Raw genomic sequence first — 16452 nt, forward strand, 5'->3', positions numbered from 1 at the left:
ACCAGATTTGACATAATCTGAATTAGGAACCATATTGTGCCCTCTGAAGTAGATTTACCATATAGGGTGCAGTATAATAGTATGACAGAGTTGTTTTTTTTTAATATATTCTGTTATTCTTTTACTTGTTTCAGTCATTTGACTGTGGCCATGCTGGAGCACTGCTCTGGAGGGTTTTAGTTGAACAAATCAACTCCAGAACTTATTTTTTAAGCTTAGTACTTATTCTATCAATTTCTTTTGCCAAACTGCTAAGTTACCAAGATGTAAACACACCAACACCGGTTGTCTAGCTGTGATGGGGGGAGGAGGACAGACACAACACACACACACACACATATATACGACAGGCTTCTTTCAGTTTCCATCTACCAAATCCACTCACAAGGTTTTGGTCGGCCTGCAGCTATAGTAGAAGACACTTGCCCAAGGTGCCATGCTGTGGGACTCAACCTAGAAGTATGTGACCTGCACCTATATATATGTATGTATGTATATATATATATATATATACTAGTAGAAATACCCGGCGTTGCCCAGGTTAAAGAGAATAATGATATCTAAAAACGCCGTCTAGACTACGCATCATCTTTATATATAGAGATGTATATACACACACGCACCCAAACACACGTATATATATGTATATCAATATAAATATATGAAAGTCAATGAAGTTTCGTAAAAGAAGGTGATCATGTACATACTTTCTTGCTGTTGTGATTATAACACCTCGTTGTAAACTATGTTCCTTGTTTTCCCTTGTGGAGCATATACAAATAGGTTTTTTTTTGCTGCCCACTCTTGAGCAGCCAACATACAGTTGTCCATGTGAGAAGCAGGGCTCTTCCAAGAGAAGACCAGCTACAGACAGTGTTTGACCCTGAGATTTGTTTATGGACATGGCAAAAGTCACACAAAGGGGGAATTGTAGTCTTCTGAATGTAAAAGGAATGTCTGCTCCTGATGGAGTAAGAGGAATTCTTGGAATACCAGAAAGAATGGTAGCCTCGATAACGTGTGACATCATTTTCTAAATAATGCTCATCTGTTATGTTCGGGTTAAAATTTCATCAACATCAAAAATATATGAATTTTCATGGAAGTTATGGCCGTTATGCAAAGAATATAATTTCCAAATTTCATAAAGATCCATTCAGTACTTTTGACGTAGTTTTGGATAAGAAAACAAATGACTAATGTGTGTGTTTGTGTGCATGTGTATGTGTGTGTGATGGGTGTATATATGTATAGATATCTGTATGCATGTATATATGTATATATGTGTACATATTACATGTACATCTATATATATATATATATATACATCTACACATATGTGTACATATACATGTATGTATAGATATATATATATATATATATATAGATATATATATATATATATATATATATATATATATATATATATATATATATATATATATAGAGTTATTAATATTTCTAAGTCTCTCTAAAGGAGACTACGGCAGCGGTACTGGAAATTAATAGTTATCGCCAAGCCAACATGGCAGTCCCAAAATTAGGACGAAAGCTGCCGTGAATTAGCTCCAAGAAGCCATCGCCTCTAGCTAGCTATGTGACACACGAAACCTGTGTCCTTTATAACCTTCGAACAGGGGAGGTCAGCAGTGTCCCCCTGCTGGTTTGGCATCTGCAGACTAGTTTCAGGGTGTTGCCCCTTGTCAATGCAGAGCAGCCAAGCCCTAGCCAGGCGGCGCTGCTGACTATCTGCTCGAAGGTTATTTATCTAATTTCAGTGGAGTCTATCCACTGGTTTTCAGAAATAGAGTTATTAATATTTCTAAGTCTCTCTAAAGGAGACTACGGCAGCGGTACTGGAAATTATATATGTATATATATGGAAATATATATATATATATATATATATACATATACGTGTACATCTATATGTAAACATATACATCTCTCTCTCTCTCTCTCTCTCTCTATCTTTCTCTTTCTCTCTGAAAGTATCTGTCATTACAGTATCGAAATGGTGTACATATACATGTATATGTATACATATACATCTCTCTCTGTCTCTCTCTTTCTGTCTCTCTCTTTCCCTCTCTGTGAAAGTATCTGTAACTACAGTATCGAATTGTGATTGTTTCAGTTAGTGGAATAGTTTCATTTTTAAAGTGAAAGTATTTGACATGAGTGTTTTTGTTTCACTTTTGACACGTAATACTTAAATAGTGGAGGAGATATTATGTTGCCGTGTGCTCGAACTCTGCAAGAAGTTAATAGTTTTTTTTGACTACAACTGGAACCCTAAGTAAGGCATGTGTAAAATTTGAATGAAATTGGTTGCGTAGTTCTCGAGTTTTAGGGATTCACACACACAGACAGACAGACAGACATACATTCTCATTTTTATATATATAGATATATATATTTGCATTTGTCAACATCCCTGTAACATAGTGGTTTGGCAAAAAGTGACCTATAGAATAAGTACCAGGCTTAAAAATAAGTACATGGGTCAATTTGTTCAACTAAAAATCCTTCAAGGAGTATGACAAAGTTGTTCCACCCCACCCTCCACTGTCAGTTGTCGTCCCTTATGCCCCTAGTTTTTAGTGGTAGTCACAATAGAGACAGGCATAATGGGCTGTAATTGTCAATGCTTCTCAACACATATTTCTGGAGCTAATTGAGGTATTTTAAGTTGCTTCTGTTTGTGTGTGTGAATTTTGTCTGTATCATGTGTATTAAATAATACTTTTATGGTGATTCGAATGATATTGTTCTGAATTGTTGTAGACATGTCTGTGTATTACTAAGCGATTGAAAATGTATTGCTAAGGACTGTGTGAAAGCCTATTTCACAGTTCTTGCCAATACACTTCAGCAACAAACAAGTCCCTCTTATGTCTATAAGTGTGGCTGTTGTGCAGCTTGTGGTGATGTGAACAACACTCCTTCATGTTTTTTATAATAATCTTTTGAGATCTTTTGTAAAGGTATCAGCGACCCAGTTAAGACTAGTGTAATCCATGATAAGTCCAATATGGTGTTTGTACACTATTATTTTGCACTTGGCAAGGTATTAGCTCTTAGCATTCAGATTCCTCTGTCAGATGTAATGCTTTTTTATTCACATTGTTTTGAATTAGTCATGCATTACTTTGTAGCTTTGAGATTTCCGTGACCTGTTTATTTTTAGAATAATGTTTAGAATAATGCTGAGGTGAAATCACAGTCATGGCATATACTGGTGTCACGCAACCAGTATGTAAAAGCACTCATTACACTCTCAGAGTGGTTGGCATTAAGAAGGGCATTCAGCTGTAAAAACCATGCCAAATTAGACTGGAGTCTGGTGCAGCCCCTCAGTTTACCAACCCTAGTCAAACTGTCCATGCCATGCTAGCATAGACAGCAGACATTAAATGATGATGATGTAGGATAAGTGTGACAAACTGGCCATTTTGAAAATAAAACAGAATATTTTAGCCAGATAAGGGGCTAGATTAAATGCTAAAGGGTTAAGCTGTATCTTGTGCTAAGGCATCAGCTGCGGTGTTCAGGAGAATTTGAGAGTATGGAAATACTGCTTAGACACCACTATTCCCTGGTTCACTCTTACCCAGAGCAGTAGTACCAGTCAAGGGCCCCAGATATGGATCAAATAGCAGAATATGGTTCTGTGACTAATACAAATAGGATTCATAAAAGTGCAAGCCCCTTGACATGTCTCATATAGGTTCACCAGTGTGTGGATATGCTCTCCTTTTGTAACAGCTCTATTATTTATTATTTATTATTAAAGGAACAAGCTGGCAAAATCGTTAGCATGCTGGGCGAAATGCTTCATCCACCATTATGTTCTGAGTTCAAATTCTGCCAAGGTTTACTTTGTCTTTCATTCTTTCAGGGTTGATGTCAACTAATTTTATGCATTGTGTCTTTAGTAGAAAGGATTATTGTTACTATTATTAATGTGGTGAGCTGGCAGAATTGTTACTGTGCCAGGCAAAATGCTAAGCAGCATTTTCTCTGTCTTTATGTTCTAAGTTCAAATTCCACTGAGGTCGACTTTGCCTTTTGTTCTTTCAGGATAGATAAAATAAGTACCAGTTGAGTGTTGGGGGTCAATGTAATTGACTTATCCCTCTCTCAAAATTGCTGGTCACATGCCAAAATTTGAAGCCATTATTATTATTATTATTATTATTATTGTTCAGTAGTTTTATTTTTATAATGTGCTTTCACTTCACTACCGAGTGCAGCTCTGTGCGCCTTGGGTATGTGCTGTGGTTTGCTGTGGTGCTCTTATGTTTACTGTATTGAAAGTGTTTTGCGTAGAATGTGTGCAGTACCCAGTAGTGCAATTTTCTGTATGTTATATATATTTGTAAGTCCTGGTGTTTTTGTTATGTATTTGTCTGAATATTTTTTTATTATACCTAAGGCACCTACTATGATAGGAATTGTTTCTGTTTTTAGATTCCACATTCGAGTTATCTCTATTTCCAGGTCTTTGTATTTTGAAAGTTTTTCCATTTCTTTTCGAGAAACGTTGTCAGCTGCTGGTATTGATACATCAATTAGAAAGCATTTTTTTCTTCGTGATCTTTGACAACTATATCTGGTCTATTTGCCTTAATTTCTCTATCTGTGTGTATTGGCATATCCCAGAGTATGGTTGCTTTCTCGTTTTCTGTGACCTTTTCTGGTGTGTGTTTATACCATATTTTTTCTGTTGTTATTCCATAGTGTTGGCATAGCTTCCAGTGTATATAGGTCCCAGCTCTGTCGTGCCTGTGAATATATTCCTTCTTAGCCAGGACTGGGCAGCCAGAGATAATATGATTTATTGTTTCTTGTCCATCTCCACATATTCTACAGTTACTTGTTATATTTCTTTTCATTATGTGTTTTTGGTAATTTCTGGTGGGGAGGCTTTGGTCTTGTGCAGCAATCAAAAATCCTTCAGTCTCTGCTTTGAGTCCTGAGCTTCTCAGCCATTGCTGGGATTTTTCTCTGTCTATTTCTTTCGCATTTAGTTTAGCCCAGTATTTACCATGTAGGGGCTTTTCTTGCCATCGTTTTATCATGGTTCGTTGCTGTTCTAGTTTTAGTTTGGATTTATTATTATTATTATTATTATTATCATCATTATTATTTTTATTATTTGTTTGGCTTTTGCTTTGTATTTGTACAAGTTAACTCCAGGTCTCATCCACAAACCTCAAGAGACAAGAAGTTAGAAGTTCAAGTCAGCATTATAACTCGGGTACCATATTTTTTGTTTTGCACAGAGTATTGTTCGAGAGAGTGTCTAGAACAATTATTATTATTATTATTATTATTATTATTATTATTATTATTATTATCATTATTCAACTAGTAAACCATTTAACCAATTAACTGATTGATTCTTTGATTAATTGTTCAGTCAATCAGATCCTCCCAAGATACAACATAGTCTGTTTCAACCCATGAGTTCACATCAGGAATCTTGCAAACCAAATACAAAACCAAAATTTGTAGTTATTTTCATTACATTTCAATCTCTATCATTGTCACATGTCTTATCTCTGAATATAAGCATTGACCCAGACTGGTTTCTGTCTAGGAAACTTTATTTCCTAAATTCTTATTTCTATGTATATGTATATGGTGTGCTTACGTTATGTGAGATGGTTGGGTGAATCTCATGTTCCTTATTGTTGTTAATAAGAAAAGTGATGAAGGCAGTGATCTGGCAGAATTGTTAGAATGCCAGGTAAACTGTTTAGCAGTATTTCATCTGTCTATACATTCTGAGTTCAAATTCTGCCAAGGTCAACTTTGCCTTTCATTGTTTTGAAGTTGATAAAATCAGTACCAGATGAGCACTGGGGCTGATGTAATTGATTTAGCCCTTGACCTTATACCAGAATTTGAAACCAATAAGAAGAGTGATGATTATTGTTGTTGTTCAGCCCTTGGTCAATTCAGTTTTGATGACCAAATGTATTCCAGCTTTGATCATCTTGTCTTTTTGTATAACAGGACCTTACATTAGCCAGTGTATTCTTCTTTATTTTAGATGTTAGGATTTTACCTGAGGGAGACTTGGCTGGCATTTCTAGCAAATCATGTATCCATATCCAAGGCACTCTTATTAACTCATAATCTGAAGTGGATTTGACAGGCATTGCTCATTTGGGACCGTGTTTTTAGGGAATTGTCACAGAGTTGGCATCATTGTGTAGTTGTTAGGCTAATAGCTAGGTTTACATAACTATGATGTCATTTGCATATGAGTTTGTATAAAGCTATATTTAAAAGTATATATATACCGGTATACTGCTTGAGAAACTACATAGTCTGGATATGTTATTATTGTAGTCTGTATGGGCTTGGCAAGTTGTGAAGAGGCTTACTCGTGAGTATTCTGTTTGTGAGAGAGGTGCTTTGTATTTTATTTATACGTAGGTAAAGAACAACAAAGTTAAAAACTCTACTATCGTTACTAATAATTCAAGAGGTGTGTTTATGTTATGTTTTTTTTTGTTGTTGTTGAAGCCATTGTATAAGTTTTTCTGTATGGTTTGTGAGTAATGTGGTGACTTAGTGTAATGATCTGAACTTGTGAGTTTGAGAGAGGAGTCAGTGGGTCGAGAACATCAAGGATGCTCTTGCAGTTCTAATACTTCAGTTTCAGTTTTTTTTTTTTTCACTTTTGTTTAGAATTATTAGAATTCATCACATTTTCAAGATTGTCAAAATCAGGTATCAATGTTATAAGTAGTTGATGAGAGCAATAATTTTTTGCAGTCCCTATATTTTTTGAGGGCAGTGTATATTTGTGATTTGCAGTACCCTGAGGCTTTTGAGTTTTTACATTTCCATAATGCTTTTCTGGTCTCTGCTGGAATGGAAGGAAATGGTCAAAGGAACATGTATGGTTTTCTGTTTTCTATTTCTGTTTTCTTTGTGTGGCTTCAGAAAAGTGTTTAATCAAGATGTTTTCATGCCATTAAGGTATGGGGATGTTATTTTAATGCTAAGCTGTTATAGGGATGTAGTGTTCCATTATGTTTCATTATCAGAGTTATTGATGTTGCTAATTATTTTGTATAACATTTTACTCTTTTGGGATTTATTCCAAATACAAGCATTTATCAGTTTTGAGTAATTTTCTTTTCTTTTTTTTTTTTTATTATTTTGTTAAGTCATTTGATGCAGTTTTATTTCAGTTGTGTGGTGGGTGCTGGCAGATCTTGTTTGAAGTTGTCCCTGGGTTTTATCTGGTATTAAATTCTGTATTTTGTTGATGCTTTCTTTTCATAAAGTTATATATTTATATATTTATTTGTGATTCATATTTTTTTTATGAAAAGATTTTGTTATATGAAAAGCAATGAGATGAAATATTGACAATAAAATTGTCATTTAACTGAGAAATGATAGACACCACCAAAGAGAAGCTGTTTTGAAGACTTATCTAACTGAAGCTTGCTCACAAAAATGAACACCTGTTTGATGTCAACTATCAAAACTTTAGTTAGAATCAAAAGAAGGTTAGATTAAATGGTTACAAAAATGTAGTTATAAATGCATGTACAATGTATAGACATGTGCAAAATGAAAAGCTGGCACTAGTTTTCAGCTGGCATCCTTTGAGATATGATTCTAATACCATCAAATTGTATTTTAAAAAAAACTTATATTCGCATCTAATATCTCTAAAAAATGTTTCTTTCAACAGTTTCTTGAAATCTTAGTGTTGCCACTTTTTTTTCTTTCTAAACTAAAACTTTATTGAAAAGTTATATCTTGAACAGTATCTAAAATTGATGAGTTGAGTCTAAGTTTATAGCATTGAGATTTTACTTTAACAGTGATGTGTGAGATATTAAAACACCATAAGACATGTTGCAATCCATCATGGTTTCCATTTAGTAGGAAGGACTGTTGTGTACACAGTGAATGCTACAACTCTTAGAAATGTAACTGTTCTCTCAATCATGAAAAATGTGCTTTATCAAATCACTTTATAAGTATCACTTAAGTATTAAATCACTTATAAGTCATAAGAATTACAATTTCAGTTACTTTTTTTTATTTTATATGCTCAAAAAGACCACCCAAGGTGTAATTTTAGATAGTAAACTCCAGGAATAAAACAAGATTTTTATTACCTATTTTTAGAACTGTTAAAGTAAGTACTAAAGGGGTTGCTAGGAAAAAAAATAGGTGGCATAAACTAACACTATACCCACAAATGAAGATAAAAAATGATACTACTTAATACTGTGCAAGCGTAGAAATGTTATTTTCTGTGTATACATTTTGTTGACATCCTTTCTCATAACTGTGAGTTTATGATAGTTCACTGTTGACTACATTGTTGTTATGAGATCAGACATAAATACAACCATTGTTACATCCTTGTGAAATATTTGTGGACTGTTTACATCAACGTGTTCAACTGACATAGTCATAAACTTCTAATTCACAGGTGAATGGTTGGCAACTGGGTTACATTCAACTACAAAGGAATTATTCCATCAAAGTCATTCAATCCATTCTAACACTGAAAAAATTCTTGCATTTTAAACAGCATTTGCAATATATATATATATATAACCTATATTATATACTAGCTATCTTTATTTGTTGTAATGGTATTAGTCTTTTATTGGATTCATGCTATTCCTTTATATCTATTCTCAGAGACACTTTTTTTTCCTAGCTGGAAGTAAAGATTAGATTGAGAGGAAGGAAACTTTGACTTTGCCTTTAGTTCTTTCAGAATTGATAAAACAAGTACCAGTCAAGCATCGGAATTGATGTAATTGATTATTTCCGTCCCCTAAAATTTCAGGCCTTATACCTATTATAGAAAGGATTATTAGAAATTCAATGAGCTAGCAGAACCATATATAATAACAATGTTGTTGCTGGCACTCCGTCGCTTACGACGTCGAGGGTTCCAGTTGATCCAATCAATGGAACAGCCTGCTCATGAAATTAACGTGCAAGTGGCTGAGCACTCCACAGACACGTGTACCCTTAACGTAGTTCTCTGGGATATTCAGCGTGACACAGTGTGACAAGGCTAACCCTTTGAATTACAGGCACAACAGAAACAGGAAGTAAGAGTGAGAGAAAGTTGTGGTGAAAGAGTACAGCAGGGTTCACCACCATCCCCTGCCGGAGCCTCATGGAGCTTTAGGTGTTTTCGCTCAATAAACACTCACAACGGCCGGTCTGGGAATTAAAACCGCGATCCTATGACCGCGAGTCCGCTGTCCTAACCACTGGGCCATTGCGCCTCTACAGCAGAACCATAAGCATGTAAAAAACAAAATACTTAGCAGCATTTTGTCAGTCTTTACATTTTGAGCTCAATTTCTGCCAAGATTGACTTTGTCTTTCATTCTTTCAAAGTTGAGAAAATAGGTATCAGTCAAACATTGGAGTTGATGTAATTGATTTCCCCACCCCCTCAGAAACTGTTGGTCTTGTGCCAAATTTTGAAGCCATTATTGTTAGTGAACTAGTTGACTGATTAACCAGTTAGGCAATTGATTACTCAACAAATCATTTAATCAATCAGCTGGTTTGTCAGAGTCCTTCTGTTGCTATTTGTGACCTCATCAATGACATGATCTTGTCTGTTCTGGGTCTGTTACTGCCCCAAACTGGATACATTGTGTTTTTTTCCTGATATTTATAATTTTCGGATTGTGTTTGCATGCGTGGGTTGCATAATTAGTGTGTATGTGCATACATTGCAAGCATATGTGAGCCTGCATGTCACTTCCGGCATGCGCATGTTTGCTATGTCACAGTGCAGTGCTTTAATGCTTTGTTTTGCTTCTTGAGATTTCTATTGAATTGACACTTATATATTCTCTACACATTTATCTCCATATTTATTCCCCCACCACACACACACATACACACACATCTATACATATCCATTTGTATGCATACACACACACATCTATACATATCCATTTATATGCATACATACACACACACAACCACATACACGCTCACATGTATACATGTGTATGTGTGGTGATGGGGCAGTTCATGTTAAAGGACTGGTGATGACCTTGAGATTGTTGCTATTTCTGTTCCACTTTATTTTAAGCATTCTCTTTGTATCAGATATATACATAGCCACTTCTGTTTGTCATACTTTGGGTGTATTGATAAGAGTTTTAATTCTATATTCTTTAGCATAACGCTATGGTTTTCATTTGCATGTTGACATAGTATTGATGTAGGTGACTTTTCCTCATATTCTTGTTAGTGCTCCTATATTCTCTTTGTTATGCTTCAGGTGTTTTCCCCTATATAAGTTGTGATGGAATTCTTGCAGTCACTCTCCACGCAATTCATGAATATGGTATACTGCATTACTACTTTTACAATTCATTTTAGGATTCTCTTTGCAAACTATACAATTGCTGTTACTATTGACGAGTAGTCCTATTGAAAGTTGTGTGACTGATCTCGCCAGCTTTTCAACTATTTCACACTTAAGTTTCTCTTTGTTTAGCACTTTCCTAAATTTAAGGGCTGGATCACCCTTAGTAGTAGTGTGACTGAACATTATGTCTTTACACTTGTCAATATTATACCATAGTGGAGACTCATAGCTTAGTGGTTAGGGTGCTGGACTTGTGAGATTGTGGTTTCGATTCCTGGACTAGGTAATGCATTGTATTCTTGAGCAAAAAACTTCATTTCACACTGATCCAGTCCACTCAGCTGGCTAAAAATGAGTAATCCTGTGACAGACCAGTGTGCTATCCAGGGAGGAATAGATACCCCAGAGAAACCAGGAAACTGGCCCCTATGCTCATTATGGGTTAATGTGGACTAATTAACTATTATACTATGAATCTGCTTTACCGACCTTACTTATTCCTCTTCACTTAATCCATGACTTGTTCTACTATGCAAGGCAAGTTCCATGTGTGTAATATCTTATAAAGGTTTTCTTTTTCTTGCCACCCCACCCTTTCCCTGTATACATTGATTCTGTCCTTTTTGGTAATACTCAGAGAACTGCACTCAGTAGAGAAGGTATTGTAAACACTTCACAAGGTTGTCACAAAAACTATATTTTTCATTCTTACTAAATCTATTACTAGTATGCTGATCTTCCCATTACCACATATAGCAGAGTTTCTATTAACTAAGTATTTGGTGGCTATACATTTCCATTATGTGAATGGGGGGACCTGGATTTTGCTTTGTATTGTTTCTGGCCAGGTGTCAGTGTCAAGTATGGACAGTCTATTATTTGTGTGTTTGGATAGATAATCTATGCCTCCTTGATACTTACATGAGTGGACTTAGCTATATGCTAGATGCTGTCATGGTGTTACTTTCAGGTTCATTTGCTGATGCAGAACTATAAAGTTTATGTTATCTACATATTGGCTGTACATAGTTATGGTTATAGATTTCTCTTCTAAACCATTAAGTCGTTGGTTATATATCTTGCTATATATTGTGTGCTGTGTTTTTAAAAGTGTTTCCCTTTTGTTAAAGCATGGTCAGCTGATGTGAAAGTGTTATTGTTGTATGTCCAGTGTAACAGTTTGAGACATGGAATTTATAGCTTTCAATGGTTATCTGAAGTAGGTTCTGTGATTTGTTTCTGGTTTCATATTGATGTGAAGGTAGTATGTGTTGATCTCCATGTCTACACATTGTTACTTAGTACTTGGGCTGTAGTGATACTGCTTGTGTCCTGCATAAACAAACATTCTGGTAACTTAGTGGTTCAACTTGTGAAAACACTGAATAGATTATCTTATTTGAAAACATTTAAGTGTTGACATCAGGAAGACTAACTAGCCATAGAATACTGCTTCTTCAAGAAGTCTCATCCAGCAAATGATAAAATGGGAAAAGTGGACAGTGTGTGTGTATGTGTGTGTGTGTGTGTGTGTGTGTGTGTGTGTGTGTGTGTATGTGTGTGTGTGTGTGAGAGAGAGACTGATAAAAAGAATTTGTACTGTAATTTTTATTGCAAATATTGAATGTATCATCTTGCTGATAATTTTCTGGCAGCACCTTTGCATTTAAACCTGCACATTTTGTTTCTAAATATTATCAGTTGTGCTATTGTAAACATTCTACATTTCTGTTATTCTGTTCTATTTCTACATCATTATTCCTTCAACCATCTATTTATCTATACCGTGTGGTTTGGATTTGAAATACAATATTTCCATTGCCTGTCAATCATGTCAAATCTGGCTAGATGTTATTTCCAATTCTTTTCAAGTTATTTAAATATTTTACTAACTCTGATCACAACATAAAACTTTCTACTCTGGGTTTCTGATTTATATGCATATGTCTATTATCTTTAAGTCTTCCTTCCTGTCAGCTGCATCCATAACTTATTAGCATTTTGTTATTTTACTTATATACATAATATAGTTTCCATTAATGTCAACCTTTTGGTCCATTTTATGTGTATACATATATATACATACATATATATATGTATTTCATTTCTGTTTACTGTCCTGTAACATCTTGTAATATTTTAGATTGTCTAGTTTTCTCTTCTTTGTGTTTCGCAATTATAAACTTTACTTACTTTGTATTTATCATTGTTTTACAAAATTGAAATTAAAATTCAATAATTTTAATTTTCCTGAACTAAAACCTCCTGTGCATTTATTTTGTACTTGCATGAATATAAATTATAGTTTTAAAAGCTCTGCATTTTAAGTTTCTGTTATTTATATATTGTATTTTTTTATTATTTTTTCACTGTAATTTTATTATTCACTCTATTTTTATTTATTTATTTATTACTATCACTTAGTCTTCCCTTCATTCACAGTGAACTGATAGCTTTAAGATATTGATTTCTTCCAGCTGACTTTTAAAATGCTCTATAATTTAGCAGTGGTTTTACTTGAAACTTAATTTCATTGTATTTTTTCAGTGTTACCAGTTGTTGTTAGTTTTTGTTGTTTTTTTTTCTTTCTCTTTTTTACTAATGAAATTTTTAAAGATGGGATTATTATTGTGCAAAAGTATAGTGCAATTGTACGTTGTTGAAGAGAATTTTTCTGCTTCAGCAAATTTGATAATGTTTAAGAAAATTTCTTTGAAAATGGTAATAATATAATTATAATAATTCTCTATTAAATCTTTTTAACTCATGTATTTCACAATAATCAAACTTTAAACAATTTAAAATGTAAATTATACTATAAAATATATTTAAAAAAAACTTAAGTAATCCTTTTATCAACAATAAAATCTCAAAGAGCCAATATTTGTCTTTGGCTTTAGTAGTATTAAACAGACTGATCCACATTCTAAGAGGGAAGTTTAATGTTCAGTAAATAAACTGGTACCTGTTTTATCAGTTGTTAAAACAAAAGTAAACTGAGTTGAGTTGATCAGGGTACATTTCTGTAAAGGATCAATAATATGGACTCAATTGCTAGCTTTTATTACAATCCTAGCTGCCTACTTAATGCAGTTTTAGTAGAAACTTACTTAAAAGATAATTCTTGTATAATGGAGCATATTGATTATAATATGATACTATGAGCTGGTGTCTTCTACTATAGCCCTGGGCTGACCAAAGTCTTCTGAATGGATTTGCTTGATGGAAACTGAAAGAATCCCATTGTATATACACGTGCACATGTCTGTATGTGTGTGTAAGACTGTGTATATGTTTGAGTCTCCCTGTCTTACCATCATGTGATTGTTGTAAATTATCTTTCACTGGCACACAAACAATGTCATTCATTTCCTATATTTTGTGAAAGCCTATCTGGCCATGAAAAAAATATTACCTTATTTGGAAACAGCTGAAGGTTGCAACAGGAAGGGCATTTGAATGTAGAAAATCTGCCTCAGTAAACTTTGTCTGACCCATGCAAGCAGGGAAGGGTGGTCATTGAATCAGTGATAATGATAATAAGGAAAAGGAGAAGAATATCTCTTTTACTTGGTTTGGTTTGTTAAATAGTCGATGCTTATTTAGAAATAATCTATGAATGTAACTTTGTAATGTAATTTTTAGACATTTTTAAGATTACAAAATTCATTGTCTTTTTCCTGGTTGCTTTCTTTTTTTTTATCCCTTCTTCATGTGGCTGCATCTGAGAGCTACACCAAAAATTTCTGTTCCCTATTAGATTTGGTGGGTCCTCAGGTTCATGTGTGTTTCTATCAATAGCACCAATGTAGTTGGATTTCCTTCAATAGTCAGTAAGGACTTCTGATCTTTCTTTTTAAGTTCAGAAAAAAAAAAACAGTCGAGTGATATTAAAATAAGATCACACGACCAATACCATGTTAGGACCAGGAGAGCTGAACAAAGCTAATTGACTGTTGACAATAGCTACCTCTATGTTTAGGTATGTAGATGAGCATTTGCTTGTATGAGTGAATGCACAAATGCATGCATGAATATAGAAAGAGATAGTATGGAAAATCATAAGGAGCATAATGTTACTAATAAAAAAAATCTTTTGTCCAGTTTAGCTATCACCACCATCACCACCACCATTTAACATCTGTTTTGCATGCTGGTATGGGTTGGATGGTTTCACAGGAGCTGGCAAGCCAGAGGACTGAGCCAGGCTCTACTGTCTACTTTGGCATGGTTATTATATTAGTTTATATTATTATATTATCATCTGCTTTTTACATTCCAAGCCTGAAATGGCTCTAATTTTTTTCCATCTCCTTTCTTCTTCAAAAAAGGGCAAAACTTTATGCACCCACTGGTCAATAGTTCTTCTATACACACCTCTATTTTGTATAGAACTTTCAAATATTTCTACTTCAATGTATAGTATACATTTTATATGTGTGTGTGTGTGCACATATATACGTATGAATGCTTGCATATACATAAATAATTCTGTATCCTGTATTAATTTAATTCATTACTGTTTCCTATGTCTCTCTCACTCTCTATCTATCTATCTTTTGACCCACCACCATCTCATCGTCTGACAGACTTCTTTCTTGTAAACTCCTCTATGCTATTTATAGCCCAGCCAGCCAGCATGCTCTTTCTTTCTTAGTGAAAGACCTTACCCTAAATGTTGTAATTCTCCTGCTACTCGCTGCATGCGCACACACACACACTTCTTTCATTTTCTGAACATTCTTTTACACTGATTTTGACTGATGCATACTACCACTAATTTCGTCAGGGGGACTCCAATGTCTTTATTTTCTTTTATATAAAATAATATTTTGAAAGACAAGCTTACCATAAAACACAATCTTTTTCTCATATTTCCCTATATGTCTTCTATACAACACAGTCCTGCAATGTGACCAGACTTCTGGTGAATGACTAGAAATGCTAGTAATTTAGTTCTTCAATATTCTTATCAAGGTTTATCTTTTCACATGTCACTTTTCACAACACAGAACACCGAGAAGATTTATTATCTAAAAAGCAGCATAGCATGAATTAGATGTTAGCAACACCCTGCAGTTACTTAGTTTTCTCCCAGATTATCAGTCGTTCTAGTTTTCGTTTTGGAACTAGGCTCAGTCCTAATTGGGAATAAAGAATACTGGTGATAATCCCTATTTTTAATCTTTTGTCATTTATTTGTTTCAGTTTTTGGACTGTGATCATGTTGCAGCACTGGCTTAAAAGGTTTAGTTAAACAAACAGATCCCAAACTTTTTCAGGCTGCCAACCCCTTGGTTCTAAGGTCACATTCCTTATGCCCCCCCCCCCACCACCACCACCACCACCACTCATCATCACAGGCATAGACCATTTTCTGTAGCAAATTCAAAACAACAGTATTTCACAAATACAATTTGACCTAATTAACCCTTTATTTTGTTTGGTGTTTATTTTTACATTCATTGCCTGTTTTGGTCACCCCATTATTGCCCCATTTCTACTGTCCCCCCCCCCCCGGTGAGGCAGTACCACCCACTTTGGGCTGAGTTAAACAAATAGATCACACAATCCCAAAACTTATTTTAAAGCCTAGTATTTATCCTATTCATCTCTTTTGTTGAGCCACTATGTTGCAAAGATGTAAACAAACCAACACCAATTGTTAAACAGTGAGAGGGATGACAAGCATACACATACACACACATGACATGACACACATGCAACACCCACACTCACACATTAAATGTATTTCCACATTTTCCATCTATCAGATTCCTTCACAAAGCAATGGTCAGCCCGAGGCTGTAGTAGAAGACACTTGTCTAAAAAGCCATGCAGTGGGACTGAACCTGAAGCTACAGGATTGCGAAACATGTTTCTTAATCACACAGTCATACCCATGCCTATATAATTTAAAATCATCATCATCGTTTAACGTCCGCTTTCCATGCTAGCATGGGTTGGATGATTTGACTGAGGACTGGTAGAACCGGATGGCAACACCAGGCTCCAATCTGATTTGGCAGAGTTTCTACAGCTGGATG

The 16452-nt window shown here is 34.7% G+C and overlaps 1 protein-coding gene across 6 annotated transcripts in view; it reads left to right on the forward strand.

Moving 5' to 3' along the window:
• LOC106874304 (ankyrin repeat and IBR domain-containing protein 1) overlaps window positions 1–16452 on the forward strand; it is a 303299-nt gene that overhangs the window by 112257 nt on the left and 174590 nt on the right. Inside the window, exon 1 of one of the 6 annotated variants that reach the window (XM_089338097.1) lies at window positions 6310–6400. The exons of 4 other annotated variants lie outside the window; for them this stretch is intronic. The gene's annotated coding sequence lies outside the window, so the exon portion shown is untranslated. Of the gene's footprint in view, window positions 1–6309; window positions 6401–16452 lie in introns of those variants that run through there. One more of the 6 variants, XM_089338118.1, reaches the window with a different exon arrangement.

This window comes from Octopus bimaculoides, chromosome 2 (genome assembly GCF_046866305.1).
Source record: "Octopus bimaculoides isolate indiv1 chromosome 2, ASM4686630v1, whole genome shotgun sequence".
Taxonomy (NCBI): domain Eukaryota; kingdom Metazoa; phylum Mollusca; class Cephalopoda; order Octopoda; family Octopodidae; genus Octopus; species Octopus bimaculoides.